An 8,294-nucleotide genomic window follows, 5' to 3' on the forward strand; every position below is an offset into this window, starting at 1 on the left:
GGTTGGGAGAGAGAGTGGGGTGGGTTCGAGAGAAGGTGGAAGGGTGTTGAGACAGAGAGTGGGAGAGAGACTGAGGGATGAGAGCAGAGATACAGAGACCGTGTGGGTGAGGTGTAGAGAGAGAGCGATTGGGGTAAATAGAGAGGGAGAGAGATGAAAGAGTTGGGGAGTATAAGACAGAGAGGGAGCGGTGAGAGAGGTAGAGAAAAATAGCGGGGGAGAGAGAGAGAGAGTGGAGTCGAGAGGAGGAGAGAGAGAGCGACAATAGGAGTGGGGAAGAGAGGGTGTTGGAGTCGGGTGAAGAGGCAGAGAGTGGGATCGCGTAGCGAGGGGGTTGGACGGCTGTAGACAGAGAGAGACGTAGAGATGGTAGAGAGTGACAGAGAGAGAGTGGGAGTGGGCACAAATACAGTAGCAGGTTGGTAGAGCGAGAGACTAAGGGTGGCAGACAGAGCCAATTGGGGGAGATAGTGAGAGAGTCGAAAAGTGTTAGAGAGAGTGAGAAGTGGATAGATATAGAGAGTGTGAAAATTCAGAGCGATGCATAGAGAATAGAGTAGAGGTTGGATAGAGAGAATAGGTGAGGGGTGTGCGAGAAGTAGTTGGAGAGAGAATGTGGGAGGAGGTAAGAGAAATAAGTCGGACGTGGGCAATGAAAGAGAGTGTGTTCGGATCGAGAAAGAGCGAGAGTTTTTGCCGAGGCGTTAGAGAGAAGGCAGAGAGGGAGTGTGGTAAATAGGCAAACACAGAGAGAGGAAGTTGATTGGAGAGAGAAAGAGAGAGAGAGAGCAGTGGGTGGAGAGATATTGGGAAAGGTTCGGCGAGGGGGTTGGAGCGGGAGACAAAGAGAGAGCGGGGGGAAGCTTTAGAGAGTGGGAGCGGTTTGAATGGGAGAGTGGGAGGAGGGAGAGAGAGTGTGAAGGAGAGGGAGAGAGAGTGGGAGAAGGAAACCTCGGGGTCAGAGAGGCAAAGGGGTAAAGAGTGAGAGTGAGAGTGCACAGACAGAGGGCGTGGGAGGATGCTAGAGAGTCAGAGTGGGAAGGTGGTAGAGTGAGAGAGTGGGGGACGTAGAGAGGGTTGGGTGCTAGAGAGAGAGAGGGACGTGTTCGAGACAGGGCGAAATGGTGGGATGGGGAAGGGAGAGGGAGAGAGACACTGTGAATGTTGTAGCTAGAGAAAAAGAGTGGCAGAGGTGTGGAGAGAGAGTGGGAGGGCGCTAGGGGGAGAGGGAGATAAACGGAGTAGGAAGGCATCAGAGAGAGAGGGGGCAGGGAGAGAGTGGGGGCAGGAGAGCGAAAGAGAGAGTGAGAGTAGAGTAGATCGACTCAGAGAGTGTGGAAGGGGTGTAGACGGAATCAGAGAGTGGAATGGGGTAAGAGAGAGTTTGGGAGGGAAGTAGAGAGTGCGAGAGAAGGAAGGAGTGTTAGAGAGTGAGACAAGCAGTAGGAGTAGGGGCTAGAGCGAGTGGGGAGCTATAGGGTGAGTGGGAGAGAGTGAGAGGGTATCAGAGAGAGAGAGGGAAGGTGTAGTTAGATAGCTAGTGGGAGAGGAGTTAAGAGAGAGTGGCAGAGTAGTCGGGGTTAGAAAGACAGATTGGGAGGAGGTCGAGAGAGTGAGAGTGGGAAGGGATCCAGAGAGAAAGAATAGCAGGAGCTCCACAGAGAGAGTGGGAGAGGTTTAGAGAGTGGAAGAGAGTAAGGAGAGAGAGTGGGAGTGCAGTCGGGAGAACGAGAGGGACTGTTCCAGACGAAGAGAGAGGGAGGATGAGTAGCAGTGGTAGATAGAGAGAGAAAATGGGAGGGGATGAGAGAGAGACAGACAGGGAGCGTGTTTGAGACAGAGAGATGGAAGATGGTTGAAAGAGAGGGAGTGGGAAGTGAGCGAGAGAGAGAAGGAGACGGTTCAAGTGAGTGAGAAAGAGATTGACCGGCAAGTAGAAAGATGGTGACAGGCTTGGTAGAGAGAGAGATATTTGGAGCGACAGAATGAGATGTCTGAGAGAGAAAGGGAGGGCGTAGATAGAGACACAGAGGGTGGCATGCAGGAAGAGGTAGAGAGAGTGGGAAAATGGTAGAGAGAGAGGGGAAGAGAGTAGAAAAAGAAGGAGGGAGAGAGAAGGAGGGAGGTAGTGAGAGAGTGGGAGGAGAGTAGCGAGAAAGTGGGAGAGACAGATGGAGGGGGCAGACGGTCAGATAGATCGAGAGACAATGAAAGGGATGTCGAAGAGAGAGAGTGGAACTGGGTGCAGAAAGAGAGAGAGAGACTGGGGTAGCTGTTAGAGAGATTGAGAAACAGAGTGGGAGGCGAGTAGACTGAGATGGGGAGAGGGTAGAGAGTGAGAGAGACAGATAATAGGAAACCAATGAGCGACAGACAGGAAGGGCATAGAGAGAGAGAGAAACAGATGGGGAGGGGAAGGTGAGAGTGTGTGGGGGAGGTGTTTAGAGAAAGGGACAGCGAAAAATTGGGAGGACATTACAGAGAGAGAATGGGAGGGTGATATAAAGAGAAAGGGAGTCGGTGAGGTTTCGAGAGTGAGAGAGCGTTGGTCAATAGAGAGAGAGAGAGAGAGAGAGAGACAGAGGTGTTGAGACAGAATGTGGGATGGGTGTAGAGTAAGAGAGAGCAAGCTGTACGGGGATAAATTGTGAGAGAGTGTTTGAGATGTGGAGCGAGAGAGTGCGGGAGCGTGGTATGGAGAGCAAGTGAGAGGCGAGTAGAAAAAGAGAGGTAGAGAATTGGGAGGTTGGGGTGCAGAAAGAGAGAGTGGGAGGCGAATGTATTGCGACTCACAGTGAGTGGTGGTGGGGTAGAGAGAGAATGAGAGGGTTTTAGAGAGAGAGAGAGTTGGATGGTGGTAGAGTGAGAGAGTGCGAGGGATTAATCAGAGGGAGATTGTTGGCGGGTTGGAGAGAGGCGTGGGAGGGAATGCAGGAACAGAGAGCGATAGGGCGGTAGAGAGAGAGAGAGAAGGACTGGCAATGAGGTGGAGAAAGTTGGAAGGGAAGAGAGAGAGTGGTGAATGGTGGAGAGGTGAGAGAAAGAGAGTGGGAGGGGGTTAGAGAGAGTGTGTTGGAGGGATGCAGTCCAGGTACCACTCCGATGTCATCTACATCGATGGCAACTTAAAAAGGTTGAGAAAAGTTTGGTGCAGCTAAAACTGTTACGATGGTTAATATTGCTTTCAAATGGTCGAATGCTCCCTGGCATTTTTCTATACAATGAAACTTTGTGCTGTTCGTGAGCAAATTGGTTAACTCTGCCACGACACTGCTGAAGTTTGGAACAAAGTTCCAATAGAATCGCTGAGTCCTAAGTATCAATCCACCTCTTTATTCCACGTTGTTCATGGAAATTCTTTGATAACCTTCGATTTGTGTTCCATGGGCTCCACCTTCCAAGAACGTCACCTCTGCTTTCACAAATTCCGTTTTGTTTAAATTTATACCCAGTTTTGCTTCTTGTAATCATTCAAAGTGTTCTGCCAACTGTCCCATGTGATTTTTCCAGAACTGATTAACTATCACTACATCGCCCAAATGGACTGCGCAGTTTCCTAACCCAGCAGGTTATTGGGAATGAAAGAGTTGGAGTGATTGTGAGAGTGTCAGGGTAACGGTGATAGAGTGAGTGTGAGAGATCAGTTTGACAGTGGCAGAGTGAGTTCGATGGTGTTACGGTGATGTTGATGGAGTGAGTGTAAGGGGGTAGGGTGACATAGATGGAGAAAGTGTGAATGCATCAGGGTACGCGTGTCGGGGTGTATTGAGGGTGCCTGGTTGACGGTGAAAGAATAAGTGTGAGGGCATCACGGTGATCGTGAGCGGGTCAGGGTGATAGTAAGTGAGTGTGAGGTTGTCAGGGTGTAAATGAGGGAGTGAGTGTGAAAACGTCAGGATAATATTGATGAAGATAGACTGAGTGAGAGGCGGTGAGGCTGACAGTGGCGAAATGATTGTGAGGAGTTTCAGGATGATGGTAACGGAGTGAGAGTGATTGGAGTCAGTGTGACGGTAATGGGGTAACTGCGAAGTGGGCAGACTGATGGTATCGGAGTGATTCTGGGGTGATGAGACTGACACTGAGGGAGGGAGTGCACGGTGATCAGTATGACAGTGGATAGCATGCCACGTGGTCAGGGTGACAACGAGATAGTGACTGTGAAGGGCCTGGGTGACGGCGACGGACTGAGTATGAGGGGTAAAAGTGATACTGGCGGAGTAAGTGTGTAGGTATAAGGGTGAAGGCATGGAGTGCATTTGAAGAGGTCAGAGCAACGGAGAGGAAGCGAGTGTGTTGGATGTCAGGGTGACAGTGATGGAAAATGTGTAAGGGGTTAAAGCTAATGGTCATGGAGTGACTGTAAGGGATTCTTGGTTCCAGACGGGGAGAGAGAGTGAGCGGGTCAGTGTGATGAAGAGCAAATTCGTGGGAGTGAGTCAGGGTGACGGTCATGGATTGAATGTGAGATGGACAGTTTGACATTGGGAAGTGATTGTGAGGGATTCAGTCTGATAGCGATGGAACATTTGTGAAGTGGTCAATGTAAACAGAAGGGAAGTGAGTTTGAAGGATCAGTGTGATGGTGCCAGAGTGAATGTGAAGGAGTCAAAGTAACGGTCATGGAATGAGTTCGAATCGTCATTGTGACGTTGACTGTTTGAGATGGAAGGGGCAGGGTGAGTGTGAAGGAGTGAGTGTGAGTGTTCAGACCGATGGTCATGGAGTGAGTGTGAAGGTTTTAGGGTTACAGTGAGGCAGTGAGGGTGTGATGGCAGTGGGACGGTGACAAAATAAGTGTGAGAGTGTAGGCTCACGGTGACGGACGAAGTGCGTGGCGGTGAGAAAGTTAATGTGATGGGTCAAGGTGATGGTGATGACAAGGGCTCAAGGGGTTCAGGGTGACGTTGAATGAGTGAGTGTGAGGAGGTAAGTTTAACCGTGACGGAGTGAGTGTGACCAGGTTAGGCTGACAGTGATGCGGTATATCTGATAGGGGTGAGTGTTACAGTGAGTGTGATGGTGATGGAGTGAGTTCACCAGGGACAGGGTGATGGTAATGGACTGAGTTCAAGTGGATCAGTGTGACAGTGATGGAGGCAGTGTGAGCGGATCAGGATAATGTTGATTGACAGAGCCTGTGGTGGTTGTGGTGACGGTGACGGCGAGAGTTTTTGGTGTCAGGGCAATGGTGCTGGAGTGAGTGCGAGTGGGTAATGGTGATGGTAGTGGAGGAAGTGAGTTTGTCAAGGTGACAGTGACAGAGTGAGTGTGGCAGTGTCAGGTTGATAGTAATGGGGTGAGTGCGAAGGGGTCACCATGGCAGTAATAGTGAGAGATTGACGGGGTCAGGATAAAAGTGATGCAGTGAGTGTGACGGTGTCAAGGTGACGGTGATGAAGTGAGTGAGAGGGAGTGAGCCTGACAGTGACAGACTGAGTGTTAGGGGATTCATAGTGACGGAGACAGAATGAGTGCGTGTTGATGAGGGATTGAGTGTGACGGGGTCAGGGTTACAGTGACAGATTGAGTGCCAGAGCGTCTGAGTGACAGTGATGGCGTAAGTGTGATTGGAGTCAGGGTGAAGGTCGTGGAGTGACTGCGAAGTCGTCAAGGAGTCAGGGTTGGAGTGAATGCGAGGGGTCATGGTGACGGTGATGGAGTGAGTGTGAAGTGGTCATGACGATGGTGACAGAGTGAAGGTGAAGGGGTCCGGGAGATAGTGATGGAATGAGTGTCAGGAGGTCAGGATGAATGCGATGAAGTGAGAGTCAGGAATTCAGGCTAAAAAAAATGATGGAATGAGTTTGAAAATATCAGGTTGACGGTGAGGGAGTGAGCATGAGGGTATCAGTGTGATGGTGATGGTGTGAGTGCGATAGGGACAGCGTGGCAGTGATGGAGTGAGTGTGAGTGGGTCAGGGTGGCAGTGACAGAGTGAATATGATGACCATCGGGGTGACAGTGAGAGAATGCATCTGACGAGATTAGCGTGGTAATGGTGACAGAGTAAGTGCAATGACGTCATTTTTAAAATGACAGCGTGAATGTGAGGGGGTCAGGCTCACAGCGATAGAGTGAGCATGACGGGGGAGTGTGCTGATGATGAAATGAGTGCGAGGGGATCTGGGTTGAAGCGAGGTAATTAATTCATGGAGGTGAATGTGTAGTTGATGGAGTGTGAATGTGAGTCAGTTTCACAGTCACGGAGTGAATGTAAGGGGGAAGGCTGACAGAGTGAGTAGGATTGGGTCACTGTGACACTGACGGAGTGAGTGTGAGGGGGTCAGAGTGACAGCAATAAACTGAGTGTGATCGGGTCATTGTGAAGGTGATGGAGTGATTGTGGTGGAGCTATTGTGACAGTCATGGAGTGAATGTGAGAGGTAGGGTGAAATAGGTGGTGTCAGTCTGAGGGAGTCAGAGTGATGGTGATGGCGTGAGTGTGAGGGAGTCAGGGAGGCAATCACGGAGTGAATGTTAGGGGATCAGGAGACAGATGCGTGTGAGTGTGAATGGGTCAAGATAACCGTGACAGAATGAGTGCGAGGAGCTCAAGGTGATATTGAGGAAGGTATTGCAATCGGGTCGCCGTGACAGAGTGTGACGGGATTGCGACAGTTTGATGGAGTCAGTGTGTGAAGTCAGCGTGACAGTTATGGAGTGAGTGTGAGTGTGAAAGTTTGAGTTTGAGGGGTCAGTGTGATGGTGATACAGTGTGTATGAGTGGTTCAGGGTGACTGATGCAGTGATTCTGAGGGTGACAGGTTACCAGTAAATGCAAGGGGGTTTCAGGGTGACAGTGATGGAGTGATTGCAAGGGGAGCAGGGGGACAGTGACTGACTTCATGGGCCATTGTTCATGGTGATGCTGACGGTGTAAGTGTGGGTTTGTCGTGGTAACTGGGATGAAGTTAAGGCGAGGGAATCATGCTGATGGTAACGGAGAAAGACTGAGTGAGGTACGGTGACAGTGACGTAGTGAATGCGCGACTATACTGTTGATAGTGACTGAATGACGGTAAGGGATTCAGTGTGACAGTAACGTGGTGAGTATGAGGTGGTCAGCGTAACGGTCAAGGAGTGAGTGTGAGGTGAAAAGGGTAACGATAATAGAGTGAGTGCCACTGTGTTAGGGTGACGGTGATGGAGAAAATGCGTGGAGGGTCAGAGTGACAGTGACAAAGATATTGTGAGGGGGTCAGGGTGACATTGAGGGAGTGAGAGCAAAGAGATCAGTATGAATGTGACGGAATGAGTGTGACGGAGTCAATATGACAGTCATGGATTGTGTATGAGATGGTCTTGTTGAAAAGGTGAGTGCAGGGGAACAACATGCCAGTGATGGAGTGAGTGTGAGGGGTTAAGGGTGACAGCAAGGGATCGAGAGTAAATGGGGTCAGTGTGAATGTGATGGAGTCCGTGTGTGGAATCAGTGTGACAGTTATGGAGTGAGTGTGGGCAAGTACGTTGAAGGGGAAGTGAGAGGGTGTCATGATGACGGTGACAGAGTGAGTATGAGGGGTCATGGTGATGGAAATAGAGTTAGTGTGTGTGGCTCAGCGTAACGGTGACAGAACTATTGTGAGGGGGTAAGGCTGATGGTGACGGGATGAGTATGATGGAGTCAGGACAATGAAGAAGGAGTGAGTGTGAGTGACTCAGGGTGACAGAGGAGGAATGAGTGTGAGAGGGTCAGGGTGACAAAGATAGAGTGAGTGTGAGTGAGTCAGGATGACAGTGGAGAGTGCGTGTGAGCAGGACAGGGTGATATTGATGGAACTAGTGCGGGGGGCGAATGGCAGTGAGGGAGATAGAGCGAGGGCGTCAAAGTTACAGTGACAGAGTGAGTGCGAGAGGTCTAGCTTACAATAAAAGACTGTGTGTGAGAATTCAGTCGGACGGTAATTAAGTGCGTATGAGGGAGTCAAGTAGACGGTGATGGAGTGAGTGTGAGGGAGTCTGGCTGACAATAAAAGACTGACTGTGGGGTTCACTGTGACTGTAATGTAGTGAGTATGGGGGGGTCAGGGTGAAGTTAATGAAGTGTATGTGAGGGGATCAGGGTGACTGTGACAGTGTCAGTGTGGGGGCTTATGGTAATGGGGATAAAGTGAGGGCGAGTGTACCACGGTGACAGTTATGCAAAAAGATTGAAGGGATCACCGTGACAGTGATGTTATAACTGCGAGAGGGTACGGGTGACGGGGACCGGAGTACAAGGGTTCAGGATGACGATGACGGAATGAATTCACGGGGTAATGGTGATAGCAAGTGTTAATGTGAGGTGACAG

This window comes from Chiloscyllium plagiosum, unplaced genomic scaffold, assembly GCF_037043375.1.
Source record: "Chiloscyllium plagiosum isolate Xiang-an unplaced genomic scaffold, Cpla_swu_hap1 HiC_scaffold_42, whole genome shotgun sequence".
Lineage (NCBI taxonomy): Eukaryota > Metazoa > Chordata > Chondrichthyes > Orectolobiformes > Hemiscylliidae > Chiloscyllium > Chiloscyllium plagiosum.